Consider the following 17,104-nt stretch of genomic DNA (forward strand, 5'->3'; position numbering starts at 1 on the left):
TATCCTGAATACAGCACACCGATGGGTCTTGACTCGTTATCCAATTTGCCAGTCTGTGTCTTTTAATCGAGTCATTTAGCCCATTTACATTTAAGGTTAATACTGTTATGTGGGCCGGGCGCGGTGGCTCAAGCCTGTAATCCCAGCACTTTGGGAGGCCGAGACGGGCGGATCACGAGGTCAGGAGATCGAGACCATCCTGGCTAACACGGTGAAACCCCGTCTCTACTAAAAAATACAAAAAAAAAACTAGCCGGGCAAGGTGGCGGGCGCCTGTAGTCCCAGCTACTCAGGAGGCTGAGGCAGGAGAATGGCGTGAACCCGGGAGGCGGAGCTTGCAGTGAGCTGAGATCCGGCCACTGCACTCCAGCCTGGGCGACAGAGCGAGACTCCGTCTCAAAAAAAAAAAAAAAATACTGTTATGTGTGGACTTGATCCTGTCATTATGATGCTAGCTGGTTATTTTGCCCATTAGTTGATGCAGTTTCTTCATAATGTCAGTGGTCTTTACAATTTGATGTTTTTTGCAGTGGCTGGTACCAGTTTTTCCTTTCCATATTTAGTGCAGAGAGGCCTGTTAGAAGGAAAACTAACAAACAGAAAGGAATACCATCATTAACAAAAAAGACGTCCACACAAAAACCCCATCTGAAGGTCACCAACATCAAAGATAAATCCACGAAGATGAGGAAAAAACAATGCAAAAAGGCTAAAAATTCCAAAAACCAGAACACCTCTTCTTCTCCAAAGAATCACAACTCCTCACCAGCAAGGGAACAGAACTGGATGGAGAATGAATTGACAGAAGTGGGCTTCAGAAGGTGGGTAGTAAACTCTTCCGAGCTAAAGGAGCATGTTCTAACCCAGCGCAAGGAAGCCAGGAACCTTGAAAAAAGGTTAGAGGAATTGCTGACTAGAACAACCAGTTTAGAGAAGAACATAAATGACACGATGGAGCTGAAAAACACAGCACGAGAACTTCGTGAAGCGTACACAAGTATCAACAGCTGAATTGATCAAGCAGAAGAAAGGATATCAGAGATTGAAGATCAACTTAATGAAATAAAGCATGAAGACAAGATTTGAGAAAAAAAATGAAAAGGAACGAACAAAGCCTCCAAGAAATATGGGACTACTTGAAAAGACCAAACCTATATTTGATTGGTGTACCTGAAAGTGACAGGGAAAATGGAACCAAGTTGGAAAACACTCTCCAGGATATTATCCAGGAGAACTTCCCCAACCTAGCAAGGCAGGCCAACATTCAAATTCAGGAAATACAGAGAACACCACAAAGATACTCCTCAAGAAGAACAACCCCAAGACACATGATTGTCAGATTCACCTATGTTGAAATGAAGGAAAAAATGTTAAGGGCAGCCAGAGAGAAAGGTCAAGTTACCCACAAAGGGAAGCCCATCAGACTAACAGTGGATATCTCTGGAGAAACCTTACAAGCCAGAAGAGAGTCGGGGCCAATATTCAACATTCTTAAAGAATAGAATTTTCAGGGGCCAGGCGTGGTGGCTCACGCCTGTAATCCCAGCACTTTGGGAGGCCAAGACAGAGGGATCACGAAGTCAGGAGATCAAGACCATCCTGGCTAACACGGTGAAACCCCGTCTCTACTAAAAATACAAAAAATTAGCCGGGCGAGGTGGCAGACGCCCATAGTCCCAGCTACTCGGGAGGCTGAGGCAGGAGAATGGCGTGAACCCGGGAGGCGGAGCTTGCAGTGAGCTGAGATCGCGCCACTGCACTCCAGCCTGGGCGGCAGAGGGAGACTCTGTCTTAAAAAAGAAAAAAAAAAAAATGAATAGAATTTTCAACCCAGAATTTCATATCCAGCCAAACTAAGCCTCATAAGCAAAGGAGAAATAAAATCCTTTACAGACAAGCAAATGCTGAGAGATTTTGTCACCACTGGGCCTGCCTTTCAAGTGTTTTGTTTTGTTTTGTTTTGCTTTTAGAAATCATGTCCTTCAGTACACCTGGTACCAAGAATTGAGTGGGTAGGAAAATTCTTTGCTCAGGTCACTCAAGTAAATGCCAAGCTTAAAGTATGTCTCCTTACGTGTGTGGGGCCACTTTAGAAGAATCGGTGTCTCCGTGGGAAGGGCTGTTCTTTGAGCAGTGTGTAATTTCCATTAGGGAGCTCAGTGTGCACAGTGCACGCCGACCACCAGGTGGCAGTGTCGTCCCACAAGTTCGCCTACAAAGGCTTTAATGAGCCTTTGGAAGTAATGATGGTTTTCTTTTACCAAAGTAAACCTTTCATTTGTAAAAACCCAGTTGGCATGTTTTACCCAATCCTTTGAAGGAAGTTATTTCTAAAGGTATTTATAGCTGGTTTCTAGAGGATAGATGTTCTAGGAGTTGACAAATGGCCCAGATTTCCAGCAACACTTCATCCATCCCAGCCCATGGTATTTCTTTTGGACCCAAGCAGCAGGATGTGCCCGCCTAAGCTTCCGAATGGAGAGTGTATCACCCTTCGCAGAACATGCTGAGGGGGAGGGCACAGGAGATTGTGACTGTGATGTTCAGGGCGTCATGATCTGCAGGCTGTGTAGCAGATCAAGTTTTATGTTCACAGAGATGAGGAGCTTAATCTTGGAAGGAGTCGGACGAGCCCCTGCCAAGTTGTTAAGAGTATGTATGGGAATCAGTCCCTGCTGAGTATTCGTAATAAATAAAGCTTTGCGTTTCTATAGCCCTTCTTATTCTCGGATAATAAAAAGATCTTAGATTACTGCACAGTAGGCAGTAATTTTTATTCTCATTTTATAGTTCATAACATGGAAGCATGAGGAAAACAGGTTTCCCTACAGTTTCTGAGACCTAGGCTTGGACTTGAAGCGCTAGACCTTTGTTCAGCCATGCCATCGAGTGAAAGCATTGTTAGAACACCACCTCCCCTACTCTTCTGCAGGAAGGTGCTTTTTCTTGTGAAGAGAAAGGGTGGGTGGAAAAGGGATTGACTATTACTGAACCCTTGTCATGTGCCGGACCTTGGCGAGGAGTCTACTGTGTTATCCTCCAACATTTAGGAAGCGCTGACTTCTTCTGTTTCTTTCGTATCACCTACAACATCTAACATAGTGATAAACCATGCAAAGTTTTCACAAAACACTTGGAATTAATAATTGCATATATGGTATCTCAATAGTCTTATAAGGAGAACAGGGCAAGGACAGAGACACACTTGGATCTGTTATTCCAAAGCCAATGATAATAGTGCTTGCCTCAGCAACACATGTACAAAAATGGGACAAAATCAATGATCTGCTTAACTGCTGGCAACCTTAAAAATATATCTTTGATCTTAATGACATGTTTAGAGTTGCCTCACTAGCTAAGGAGAAATGAATTCCATACTTAATGTTCCTAACATATTTGCAGTAGCAAATGATTAATTTCATGAAATAGTTCTTCTTTTGCTTCAGAATTGAGTAAACAGCACAGAAAGGAATATCAGTTGCAGTACCTGATGTGAAAAGGTGCCCATGTTCTGATGCAACAGAGGAACAAACCCAAGCCCAGCACGGTCAGACCTACCCTGCAGGCTTCAGTCGGGCCTTTCTAGGTCAACACCACAGTCATCTGTTTTGAAAAATAATAAATTCTCCATCCTTTACTGGAAAAATCATTTCAAAAGGGACAGGCCCAATTCATTTAGACCAAAGACGAAGGCAGCCTTTAAAGGGCAGTTGGTGATGGAGTGCTTATTTCTTCTACACAGCAGAGCAGATGAGAGTGTCTTTGTACAAAAGGACTTTCTCTAGTGAGTCCAAGAAACAGATCAAAAAGGGTTATCTAAGGCACCCAAAGTTAGATTTCATAAATAAATGGGCTTTTCTTCTTTCCACTCAGCCCAAATTCTGAGAACATCATGGACGCCACTCCTTAGGTGCCACTGGTTCCCAGGCAGCAGTTTTCAGCTAATTGAATCTCAGGTGGAGCCCTGAGATTTCTGTTCATAGAGGCAGCCTTATCCAGTGCAGTGGGCTTCAACCTGGCGGAAGTTCCAGAAGCCAGAGCTGTCTGGTGTGGGGACAGAGCACCCAGCTGTGGAGTCACACAGACCCGCCTTCAGTTCCTGAACAAGCACATCTCTGGGACGTGGTTTTCTCACTTAGAAAATGAAAGACCCTCACAAGGTCCATATGAGGATTAAATGGGAGCAGCATTTAATCAAACGGCTCCTCTGTGCCGTGGCTGCGGTGTCGGGGGCCATGCTCCAGTTGTCGGGAGAGGCCCGCAGCTGCTGGGCTGGCCTTCGTTTGCCGTCTACCAGGACCTGTGTGTTCAGTCTGGCACTGGCACTTAGGGATCTGTGGTCGCCTTGCTTTACCGTCTTCTCCCCTTCATTTCCTTATCACTGGAATGAAAACAGTAACACTTCTCCCTTCCTTATGAAGGAAATGCCGCAGCTCTTTCAGAGGTCCACATACCCAGCAGTACAGTTACTTGTAATGTACCATGTCGGTATTGTTCTTGCCCCTGCCGTATGGGTAAAGCACCACCTTAATTGCAGGGTGGGAGAAGGCAGTGCTGTTTGACAGGATTCGTACTTCCTGGATCTTCTGAGAAGAAGCAGTCTGCTCGGTCTCCCCCTTCAGAAGGCCGGGCATGGTGGTAACTGCAGAGTGAGAGAAGCCTTCGTTAGCGTCTTCTAGAACTGTCTGGTGTGCATACCCAGCCCTGCTGATACACAGAGCCCCCTTAAGGTATTGGCTTCTTCCAGCCCTTTTAAGGGGTCAACCCTGGGCCAACAAACAAAAACAAAAACAAACAAACAAACAAACAAAAAATATATATATATATAGAGAGAGAGAGAGCGAGAGTATGCTGAAGGACCGCCCTGGAAATCACAGCTCGGTTGCATTGGGTAAGTTTGTTCTTCCCGCAGACACCAGCAGCCTGCCTGCCCTTTTCAGACCCAGAAAGGACAGAAAGACCTGCTTTCTTCCTCTTGAATGAGAAGGGTGAAAATCTGAGAGGAAAATGCGTTTCCACCTCAAGAAATCTCAACTGTTGAGTAACAGCCTTCTTTGGTTCTCGGGGGTATAAAGAGAAACCAACAGTCCACACTTGTTAAGGCCTGTTTCCCTGGAGTATGTGGTGCCAAGGATGGGAGGGGCACATTAGAAACGAGTGCTCTGAGCACCAGGCTTTGCTCGGTTTCCATTTGTCAGTGTAGACGCAGGTGGGGCGGGGAGGGGTGGAGTGTTGGGTGCAGTTTTAGGAACCATGTCTCCGGATTAATGTGGACAGATTGGCCACTCGCTCCTATTAGCAATGAAGAAGCCTTCTGTTTTCTAACAGGGCCTGCTCTATTCAGACATGTGCCGCCTCCTCCCTTCTCCAAGAAATCGGCCTGCCTCGCAGGCTTTGAAACATGGAGTCGTCTTCGAGGTGAAATGCGTCGTTTGCAGTGCACAGGCTGAGGCGGCGCTTCGTGGTGGAAAGGTGCGTGGCCACGCAAGTTGGGGAGCCTGCCCTGCATTTTGTCGAACACTTGGTTTTCAGATCTCAGCTGCTCTGCACCCCACTCCCTCTTACAATTAGAGGAGTGAGGGAGGTGGTTACAAATACTCGGTATATTTAACTCAACCTTGGGTATCTAGATAGATGTTCACTAAATTGAGTCATGAGTAATGCCTGCCAACAGCTTAGAGCCTTGAGAAAAGTACACAAATAAAAACTGCGTGTGCAGACTGTTGGGGGGGAGGAGAGCAGAGCACTGGGTGACTGGCACTCCTGGCGGCTGGGCAGTACAGACAGGCGCGTGGCCCCGCGCCAGCTAGCAACCCAAGCTGTGCAGCCCAGGCTTCTGAAGGAGGCAGAAGAAAGAAATCCAAGCCTCGGACAAGTTAACTAAGGGCACGGCAGGAAAGAGATAAAAATGTACTAAGTAGGCAAGAGAAAGGGTGGGAGACCAGACAGTCATAAGCCAAAGTCTAAGAATTTCTCTAAAAGTCTGAGAGCCAAGATGAAAGGCGCCAAATATCTAGGGAGAAGCCAAGGTAAAGCGTCCTGCTGAGGTCGGCAGACACTGAAACAGACACACAAGGGACGGGTGGGGGTTCTCAGCATTAGAGATGCTGGGGGACAAGCAGGGCCTCGTCTCCAAGGTGACGTTCTCCTGGCCCAGGATGGGAGCTGCAGCCCACCCAGCCATGCACACACACAGTTCTGTGAATGCCCCAGCTCCTTCCTCCGCCTGTCGGGCACACTGGGTACCTACACAATTGAAGGGGCTCAGAAGACCAAGGCGGCAGTCCCCAGATCTAGGCTGTCAGGAGTCCCTCCTCCTATGTGATGTAGTGTAGAGAATACTGCACTCAGGAAGCTCTGGGTTCTAGTCCCACCACCTCCTGTCTCTTTCTCCGCCCAGATGAGTATCAAGGGGAAAGGATTTTCTGTGGCGTTAATCGGAGGAACCCTGCAATGGTTGCTTTGGGCCAGAGCCGCGCGTGCGCCACGCTGGCGTTTTCTACGCTGGATGGCAGCCCTGTGGGATGTGCCAGGCAGAGCTGGCCCTTCCCCCATCAGCCTCACGGGTCAGGTGTGTCCCAGCCTTTCTTCTCGCCACTTTTGGCTCCATCATAAGTCTGTCCAAAATTATTTTTGATGTTGTTATATTTTCTGCCCATGGCACTTCTGCAGGGTCACAAGTTCCTTAGGTTTTATTCCCTCCTGTGTAGATAGAGGTTTCCCAGCATGCACAGAGGCTGGGAAACTGTGGCTTGATATAGGAAATCTTGAGATAACGGGTCCTGAAAGGACAAGGGGCCCTGCCTGGCAGTGGAGCGCCCAGCCTGTGTGTGAATGACCTCCACCCATCAGATGCCATGCTGGAGACACAGAGATGAGTAAGACCCAGCCCAGGCCCTGAGGATCTCACAGACCAGTGGGAAAGAGACTTACCGTCGGTGACATGGTGAGGGCCATCACTTACGTGCAAATAAGAGGCCAGGGAAGGCTTCCAGGAAGAGGCGATGCCTATGCCGGTTCTCAAAGGGTAGGTAGGAGCTGACAAAATAAGGGGGCAGCCGGAGTTTAAGGCAAAAGAGATGGCATGAGCCAAGACAGGAAGGCAAGAAGCAGCAACAGTGCCTGTGTATACGTGTGCTTGCGCACGTGTGCGTGTGTGTGTGATTGGGTGGGAAGCGGGTAGAATACAAGCCACTCAGTGTTCTGGAACTTAAAAGACAGAGATTGGCAGGAGATGTGGCTGGCAAAGCACCGTCCAGCCCGTCCAGGGAGCAGAGACTCCGCGAGGGATTCTGCCCTCTGCTCCCCATTGCCTGGGCCTGGCTGCCAGCAGGGCGCCCTGCTCGGTCTGACTGTGACCAGGCGCACAGAGGCAGTGTCCTGTGGAGGGGAGGCAGGGCCCAGGGACCCGGGCTCTAGCTCCTGTGTGGCCACTCACAGAGCAGGATGTGACCATCCCCCCCTCAGGAGTCTGTTCCTCTCTTCATGAGATAAGGAAGTTGATAATGCCAATAATAAAACATAATGCCTGACATGTGAGGGGCTCCATGCAGTTTAAACTCAGCATGCCTGTGAGCTGGGTGGTGCTGTGGGTGCCTGTGGGTGAGCACTTAGGAAATGTTAGTCCGGTAGGGGCCACCCTGGCTTTGGGGTCTCAGGGAACCTCCTCTAACTCAGATACCGGGGTCACTCACTTCCCCCATCACACCCCACTCTAACGTGGGCAGATGAGGAATGATTTCTTGTTTATGACGTCAGCAGAAGGCTGCATCACGTTTTGGAGGGATTTCGCAGAAAACAGATGTCCATAAAGTTCTAAAAGTCAAAGATTCTGGAGGTTCAAGTCCTCTTTCTTTAGTGTCACCCAGTTGTCCATCAGTGGGGTGACCACGTAATTCATCATCCAAACTAGGACACTTCTGGGTGTGAACTGTCACTCATCACACAGACGAGGCAGAAACATACATAGACTGTCCTGGGCAAATGCAGACAAGTGATCCCCATGCCTATCACCAGGTAGGCCCTGCCACACTTACAGCCACAGGGGTCCCTTCGATAAGCCTAAAAGAGTCCGACGGCAGGCAACAGCTCCCCTCAAGTCAGGAGGCTGAGTGCGCCGGCTCTGGCACTACTTCGCCCTGGGTACTAAAGCCAGGCCATGCAAACACAGGGCAGGTTCCCCTGTCACATGAAGAGTCTCTACCAGATGGAGTTTCTTCCTGTCTCAGCGTCCAGCCCCCTTTCTCCTTTCAGGTCCTTCCTTCTGGTTAAGATGTATGTTCAGGGGAAGTCACTGTCAGAGTGACTGAGTGCAAGGCGGCCACCACTTTCTCTGCCTCCACGTCTCCTGGAGACCCGCTCTATCCCCCAGGTCGGGGTGCTCTGCAGTGTGTGGAATGGCCCTGCAGCCCCGGTTTGGCTTTGCCATGGACGGGAGCCTCCTGCTCTGTTGCTGGCCTTTGCTGAGCCTCTTAGAGAGCTCTGTGCTGGACCTCCGCAAACAGGTCACTCCATGGGTGGCTCCAGCCAGCGAGGCTGTCTGCATGGGGGGGCGGCCACGTGGCCCCTGCCTGCCTCTCTTGAGTGCCCTTTTGTGCTCAGCCGGGGCAACGCCGTGACCTTGGCCACAACAGGCACTGTATAAAATGAGAGCAAGAGAAAGGATCTTATGAGGCCATAATCCAAGCCTTTCCTTTGGCTGCTGGAGACAAGCCCAGAAAGGAGCCGGGGCCTGCCCCTGGAGAAGCAACTTGCTAATAGGAGCCGGGACCAAAACCTCAGCGAACCCCCGCAGCTGCCTCCCTCCCTCAAGGTGCCCCTTCCTCCAACACAGCACAGCTCTCTCCTCTCCCTCAGGGACTCAGGGATTAGTCAACCTTTAGAAGTCTGTGTTTATTTATAAAGCTGCTGCTTCTCCTTCCAGCCTCTGAATGCATTCTACAGGCATTAATTAAGGAGGCTGCACAGCGAGCCCAGGAGGCAAAGGAAAGGAGAGTTTGGGGGGTTCATTAAAGGACCAGTCACCCCTGCTGGGAGCCTCTTCTGTTTATTCTTTCTCAGTCTCTTCAGAACACAGGTACACACACCTGCACACATACGTATACACACATGCACATGCACATGCAATACACATGCACATACACCTCACATATACATACACATCACACACACCATAAACACGCACACACATTCACACATGCACACATATGCATACATGTGCACACAAACATGCAATACACACGCACATACACCTCACATAGACATACACATCACACCATAAACACGCACACACATACATTCACATGCACACACATGCATACATGTGCACACACAAACATGCAATACACACACATACACCTCACATATACATACACATCACACACACCATAAATGCACACATATACATTCACACACACACATATGCACACACAAACATGCAATACACGCACATACACCTCACATATATATACACATCACACACACAAACACGCACATATACATTCACACATGCACACATACATATACATACATATGCACAAACATGCGATACACATGCACATACACCTCACATACACATCATGCACACAAACACATGCACACACATTCACACGTACACATATGCACACACATAAACATACATGCAGTAGACGTGCACATTCACACATGCCCACATACGTTCACTCGCACACATGCCTGCACAACATACATGCACACATACATTAACACACATACACCTCCACATATCCACATCATAGACAGACATGTACACACATTTGCACACACACGCCCCAGCCCATTTCCAACAGTCTCCTGTTATTGTGTGGAACAAACCTCTGCCAATCCCATTCCAAGCATTGCTGAGCCTCGTCCCCTGTGGTTTGGCCCCCGCAGCAGTGCCCAGTGGATGCTCCCTCTGCAGCCAGGAGAGGCAGAACGAACCTCTTCACTTCACCTCACATGACCCTCAGCCCACACCCCTTCTCTCCATTTCTGCTCACTAAAAATTTCACCCCTGAATGTTGTGCACGCTCCAGCTCACACCATCTCCCCTGCTGTGGAGAGAGACGCACGATGCACGTTCAGTCTGGCTTCACTGCCAGCTCCCTGCCAGGACTGGGAAGCTCCAGCCCTGGGTAACCACTGCCAGGAACTCTGTCCTGCTTTCTTTTGTCACTATCTTGGATTACGTTCTTGACGTTGAGCAGACCAGGGCGGCCTGCCCTTGGCAATGGGCCTAGGAAGCTGTGGTGCCAGGCTGCCCGCAGAGACCCCGCCACTCCTCACGTGCGTCTGGTCCAAGCCTCTGAAGCCCTAAACTTCTTGCCTCTGCTATTCTGCTGCTGTTGCTCTTTCTTTTCTCTCCTGCCCCCACCCTCGGGCACACAAGCAATTGAGGTAATCATGCTCCTTAGTTTATATAAACCTTCATCACTGGTTTGGACAAGGATTCTTTAAAAGTTCATTTCCTCCTGTTGACGTCCGTGCCCCACTCCCATTCCCCACAACCCCTCAGCCATTGTATCCCGTCCAACGTGTTATTTTTTGTTTGTGTTTTTACAAAATGTATATTGTTTTGTGCGCATGGCTTTATATGAATTCTATAGAGGTGTAAGATGCACACGGAAAAGTACGCAGAGACCTCAGTGCACACCTCAGCGAAGTTTACAAACAGCCGTCTGCGTGTCTGCATACGTGTGTTAACCCACATCCAGACGACAATCGAGAACATTGCCGACACTGCAGAAGGTCTTGCGTGTACCCTGCTTAGCCAAACTGACCTTCTGGGATGTCACTGTGCCGATTCCTGTCATCACAGGTTTCCTTCTGGAATTTCACATAAATGGAGTGACACAAAGCAGCGTCTTCACCGTCTTTTATCTGATTCTTTCAATCCTCGTTATGTCCATTTTTAATCACTGTGTAGTATTCAGTTGTATGAAACTCTGTGGACCTATTTTTTTTTTTAGGACAGGATCTCACTGTCACCCAGGCTATAGTGCAGTGGCTGTACCATAGCTCACTGCAGCCTCGACCTCCTGGGTTCAAGCGATCCACCTGCCTCAGCCTCCTGAGTAGCTGGGACCACAGGTGCCCGCCACCGCGCCCAGCTTATCTATTTTTAATTTCTGTGGTTCTGTGTTATGAATCCCGTTCTGGCTTTCCCCCCACTAAATGCCGTGTTTACATGTCGTCCTCACTGCCACGTGCACGTGTCACCCGCCAGTACTCCACGCAATGCTCCACCACGGCATCCGCCACTCTGCCACCAGCTCCGCAGGGATGGACGCACAGGCCCCTGTCGTGGCCCTGCCCCCACAAGATGCTGGTCCTCTTCCTGCTCATTCACTCCCCTGTACTGCACTGCTGCGGTCCGAGGAGGCTCCAACCAGGAAACCCATGACTTCAAAAGAAAGAAACCTTTGTCCTCAAATTTGGTCACAGGCAAATGTTCTGTGTGGAAGCCCAGTCTGCAGTCTCTGCTAACTCCAGGACGCGCTGCCCTCACTGCTCCTCTGACGTGCCCCCGGCGCAAGGCTGAGCGTTCCTGTATCCACGCAGGAAGGTAACGCCAGGACGTGCTGCCCTCACTCCTCCTCTGACTGCCCCCGGCTCAAGGCTGAGCGTTCCTGTATCCACGAAGGAAGGTCGGGGGACTGGCTCCCAAACATCGGCCAGGACCTTGGGGGCACCCAGGGAGACGGGGGCTCTGCACCTCGGGGCTTTGGATCCAGAAGGTCTGGGACAAGCCCTGGGAACCAGCAAGGGAGCAGCGGCAGCCATCCTGTGGCCATGAGGGGAGCTGGCTGGGGGACAACTGAAATGCTGAGGGCAGCAAGAGGAAACACGGAAGGAACGGCGTCCTGGGTGACATCTTGGACCTGCTGCACTCGCCAGCCCTGGAGCCACCTGCCTCTGGCCTCGTGTGAGCTGTCACACCGTTATTATTTCAGTCCCCAAGTAGGGGTTTCCTGCTCCTTGCAGCCGGAAGCACTAAGTGGTACCCGCCGCACCCCTGCTGGGCACTCTTCTGATGACTCTGAGCTCCCGGAGGCGGGGGCGAGGCAGGGTCTATGCTCCACTCTTTTTTTTTTTTTTTTTTTTTTTTTTTTTTTTTTTTTTTTTTTTTTTTGAGACAGAGTCTGGCTCTGTCACCCAGGCTGGAGTGCAGTGGCCGCATCTCAGCTCACTGCAAGCTCCGCCTCCCGGGCTTACGCCATTCTCCTGCCTCAGCCTCCCGAGTAGCTGGGACTACAGGCGCCCGTCACCTCGCCCGGCTAGTTTTTTGTATTTTTAGTAGAGACGGGGTTTCACCGTGTTAGCCAGGATGGTCTCGATCTCCTGACCTCGTGATCCGCCCGTCTCGGCCTCCCAAAGTGCTGGGATTACAGGCTTGAGCCACCGCGCCCGGCCTTATGCTCCACTCTTGAGGGCCCAGTGGAGCAGCAGGTGTTCAGACACGTGGGGTTTACTCCAGGCAGAAATCACCCTCATAAGGGCATGAGATCCAGGCAGAGTGAGCTCTCTGGCCTCTCGGTATTTTCTTTTGTGTCTGTCTTCTCAGCAGCCTGTGAGCTCCTCCAGGGCAAGAAATGACCATCACGCTAAGGGGTTCTGGACCCTGGGGCCAGGCACAGGGCCAGGCGTACAGTGGGTAGGTAGCAAAGGCTTGCTGGGCACTGTGGGAGAGAAGGGCGGGGAGGCATTGAGGAGCAAGAGAAAAGGAGAAGCCAAAGGCCAGGCAGACAGGCAGAGAAGGAAAGATTCATGGAGGCCCCACCAAGAGAGGAACTGAGGTTGTGAAACAGAAGGGTGGAGACCTGAGGGACCCAGGCCAGTGGGCACAGACAAGTGAGCCTGAGCAGACGGAACCAAACCCATGCCCATCTGGTCGTCTCCTCCTCCTCCTGCTCCTCCCCCCGCCTTCCCCCTCCTCGTCATCCTTTCCCTCTTCTTCCCCCTCTTCCTCCTCCCCTCTTCCTCCTCCTGCTCCCCTTCCTCCTCCTCCTCCCCCTCTTCCTCCTCCTTTTCCTCCTCCCCCTCTTCTTCCTCCCTTTCTCCTCCTCCTCTTCCTCCTCCCCCTTCCTCCTCCTCCCCCTCTTCCTCCTCCTCCTCCCCGTTTTCCTCCTCTTTCCCCTCTTCCTCCTCCTCTTCCTCCTCCATCTCTTCCTCCTCTCCTCCTTCCTCCTCCTTTTCCTCCTCCCCCTCTTCCTCTCCCTCTTCCTCCTCCTTTTCTTCCCCCTCTTCCTCCTCCTCCTCTTCCTCCTCCCCTTCCTCCTCCTCCTCCTCTTCCTCCTTCTCCCCCTCTTCCCCTCTTCCTCTTTCCCCTCTTCTTCCCCCTCTTCCTCCCCTCTTCCTCCTCCTCTTTTCCTCTTCCTCCTCCCCCTCTTCTCCTCCTCCTCCTCCTCCCCCTTTTCCTTCTCCTTCTCCTCCCCTTCCTCCTCCTCCCCCTTCCTCCTCCTCCCTCTCTTCCTCCTCCTTCTCCTATCCTCTTTTTCCTCCTCGACCTTTTCCTCTTCCTCCTTCCCCCTTCCCCCTCCTTCCCCACACTCTGAAATGAGCACATGGCTCAGACTGAGAGGACAGACCTCCAGCTGAATTTAGTTGTAGCTGTGATTCTCCAAAACGCTTCGGGGATTCATCGGCACCAGTAACTGCCCCTCTGCTTCCTCACCTACACACCTAATTTTGTCCAGAACAGGTGGGACTCAGGCAGAGGAAGGGCTGCACAGGTGTCAGTGCCCTCATCCTAGGGAGACTGCTGCAGACAGCCTTCCTGGTGTGACCCAGCCCCTGCCCATGAACGGTGGCCATGGTCATGAGGAGGATGACAATGACAAGGAGAGCCACGATGACCACAGGGTTTATAGAGATCTCGCCATTTGCTGGGCAATGTGGAGGAATGTTACACACACCATGTCACCTCCCCTGACATCTGCAGGGCAGGTATCACTGCCCCGCGTTCTATCGAGGGGGAAATTGAGTTGGAAGTTTGGTAACTTGCCCGAGATCACGCCGTTAATCAATGGCAGGGCCTAAACAAGCCCTTAGCCACTACAACCCTCCTTGATTAGCTTAATCAGGACTAATTCTTCTTTCAAACTCAAATGCTACTCCCGTTGTGTCAACCTCTTCAGAAGTGTCTGCCAGTGTGTTCCGTAACGATCCAAGAGCCCATCTCACATTTGTCCTTGACTATTATGGTCTTCATATTGATTGCATCCCTGGTGTATCTCTGAGCGAAAGGATCCCATCCCCTCGCCTCTGTATCGCCCCTGCTGTACCTGACACAGAGAGAGGCCCATCCCACGAAGCCTGGCAAGGCAGTGCGGTGAGTGCAGGCAGCCTGGGCTCAGTGGTCCTGGCTCTTTCGTGAATGGGGCGTGGCACTGAGGAGGGCCCTTCTCTCCTGGTCTCAGTTATGTTTCTGGAAAGTTGAGGGCTGAGCTCCGACAATTCCAGAAGCTCCACTGAGCATGAGCATTTGATGGCTCCCACTCGCCTCTGCCACTTCCTCCGGGACTGTTCCCAAAGCGGGAACGAGGGTCCGGAGTCCTCCTCTATCCTCTGAGGCGTGCCCAGGGCTTTCATCATGGGAACATCAGCCCAACTATGGCGCGCCATGGGGGTGACCCTGAGGGCGGCGGGCCAAGGGAACATGAGTTCACCAGAGGCCAGTCACAGTCACGAAACGGTCACACCCCTAATTCCATTTCTCTACCACCAAACATTTGCACCATTTCTGTACATTTCCCCCATCAGAAGGAAGGAGAAGAACTCTTCCTAACGCCAATGGGATTCATTTTAATCCCATCGTCGCAGTTTGTAAGGCAACGTTTTCTCCGCGGATTGCTTGAAGGAGAACCTGGACAGCAGCCCTGGCTCCTGGCTGGTCTTCGTTTGTTGGCCCTGGGTAATGCCTCAATAGACCCTTGACCAAGGCCCTCTCTGGCCTTTCCGGAACGCAGTCCTTGGGGAGCTCGGAAGAGCAAATTCCCAGCAAGCTGCCAGCCTGGACCAGACATCCTTCCTGGAAGCTGGTCTGGTTCTCCGAGGAAGCATTCGGCTTCCTGTCCGGCCAGCCCCACTCCCCACGCTCACTGCTGTGAGCTGCCTCCTCCAGGCTGCTGTGGCCTCTGGGCTTGGCCCAGTGCTCTGAGCTGTGCATGGTTCCATCTCAGCACGTTTCCAGCACCTCAGATGAGCTGGCGTGGGCCCCGCTGTTTCGAACGGCAGGGCTTAGGGACTGATTTCCACTGCAGTGGTGGCTTCCCGGCCAGGTTCTCACGCTCACCCTCCTGGTATAACGCTACACGTGCTGGCTGCCCACCTCCTCAGGGCTCTGACCTGGCACGGCTACAGAGGTGCAAGTCTAAGTGAAGTAGGGAGCTGAAAGGGAGGCTGTGAGGACTTCTGATTTCAAAGCGACTCCCCCAGGATTCCATCCCCCTCCCTCCTGACTGCTGGGCAGCCAGGGCTCTGGCCGGCGTGGCTACTGGGCCCCCCTGCTTCCCCTTGTCCTTCTCAGCCTCAGCTGACTGTGTAGTCACAGCCTCTTGCCTGCCCTGAAAGGGATGGAAAAGCTGCAGATGGAGAGGACCTGGAGACCAGACTTTCTAGCAACATGGCCCTACTGGATAGAGTCACTGCAAAGGGCAGTGAGGGGGTTTCCAAAGGGCAGTGAGGGGGTTTCCAAAGAGGAACAACATGGTCAACACCTTGTCCACACACCCCAGTGAGCACCCTGGAAACTGCCTTCTGGCCTCACGTGACGGGAATAGCCAAGACCATCTTGCTGGGGGCCGGCTGACCTCAGCCCAGCCTCATCCTCCATCTCCCATGTCCCCTCTCCTTTGGCAAGGCTTTTATACCGTGGGTTACCAGGGTCCATCTTGGCAGACAGCTAACCTGTGTATTAATGTGTGTTGGATGTGCATTCATCCACATGTGCTGCACACGTGTTCGGTTGGTACTGTGTGGTGTGTTACATGTGTGCATGCGTGTGTGTGTATGTTCATGTGTGTGCTCACTGCCCGCCGCCCACAGTCACTAAGCTCACTATGGTCCCTAAGCTTGCCTTGCTTCTCCCTCGTGAACTCAAACGTCTCGCATTTGTGTAGAACATCACGAGCTCACATGCACTGTCTCCGATGATCCTCTCACCCAACTCTCTTGTATGTAGATGACAAAATTAAGAGGGAAAAGGCCAAGGTTGCACAGGAGATCAGTTTCAGGGTGCGCACTAAAAACCAGGTGTTCTGACTCATAGGTGGCTGAGGCTTGTTCCACTGCACCCAACCAGAAAGGCCATGAAAGGCTCCCAGGGCAAATGGGCCCCTGGGCCCCACAGCTGAGTCCCTGCCCAATCTCTGCCCCTTTGCGCACACCTTGGTCTTCTGCTCTGAAGAAGAGGGGGTGCACCCTTTGCTAGCTCCCCTGGAAGTGTCTTGGGAGTAGAGGTTTGCCCATCAGTCGTTACACAGGAAGAAAACTCACATGTACATGATAATGGAGAGTGTTTCTGAGTGCCAGGCCCTGTGCTGAGAGCTTTACCTGCCTCGTTTTGTTCACTACTCCCAGGAGTGAGGCAAACCTAGTTGCCCACATCATACCCTTCTGTTCTTCCTCATAACACCCAGCACCAGGCAACAGATCATGTTTTGTTAGACAAGTTAGGGTAATCCTGTTTCCATCTTTCCAGCCTCCCTTGCCGCTCAGGGCGACCCCGTTGTCCACTTTTGGCCAATTAGTCAGAGGCATGGCCCTTCTCCTGCCCCCTACTGTAAACTTGGACGTGATGTTGAATGGCAGCAGCCATCTTGTGACAGTGAGGTGAGCCACGTGAGGATGAAAGCCAGCAGGCAGAGGGGGGAAGGCAGAAAGAAGGAGGGCCTGGGTCTCTGCAGACATCACGGAGCAGCTGAGCCAAGACAGGCTGCTACTGGAACTGCCCACTCCAAACTTCTTGTTTTCACAAATCCCTGTTTGTCATCTGGGTTTTCTGTTACTTTCAGCTGAGTACATTTATTCCTGTCACAGGGAGCATCATCCCCATTTTACAGATAAGAAAAACAAGATGCCGTGGATAACAGGGTAGGAAGGGACA

The 17,104-nt window shown here is 51.4% G+C and overlaps 1 pseudogene; it reads left to right on the forward strand.

The window, feature by feature from the left end:
* Positions 1-12,574: 12,574 nt before the first annotated feature.
* On the forward strand, positions 12,575-14,053 carry LOC112633961 (annotated as a pseudogene).
* The last annotated feature ends 3,051 nt before the right edge of the window (positions 14,054-17,104 follow it).

Source organism: Theropithecus gelada, chromosome 11 (genome assembly GCF_003255815.1).
Source record: "Theropithecus gelada isolate Dixy chromosome 11, Tgel_1.0, whole genome shotgun sequence".
NCBI classification, from domain to species: Eukaryota; Metazoa; Chordata; class Mammalia; order Primates; family Cercopithecidae; genus Theropithecus; species Theropithecus gelada.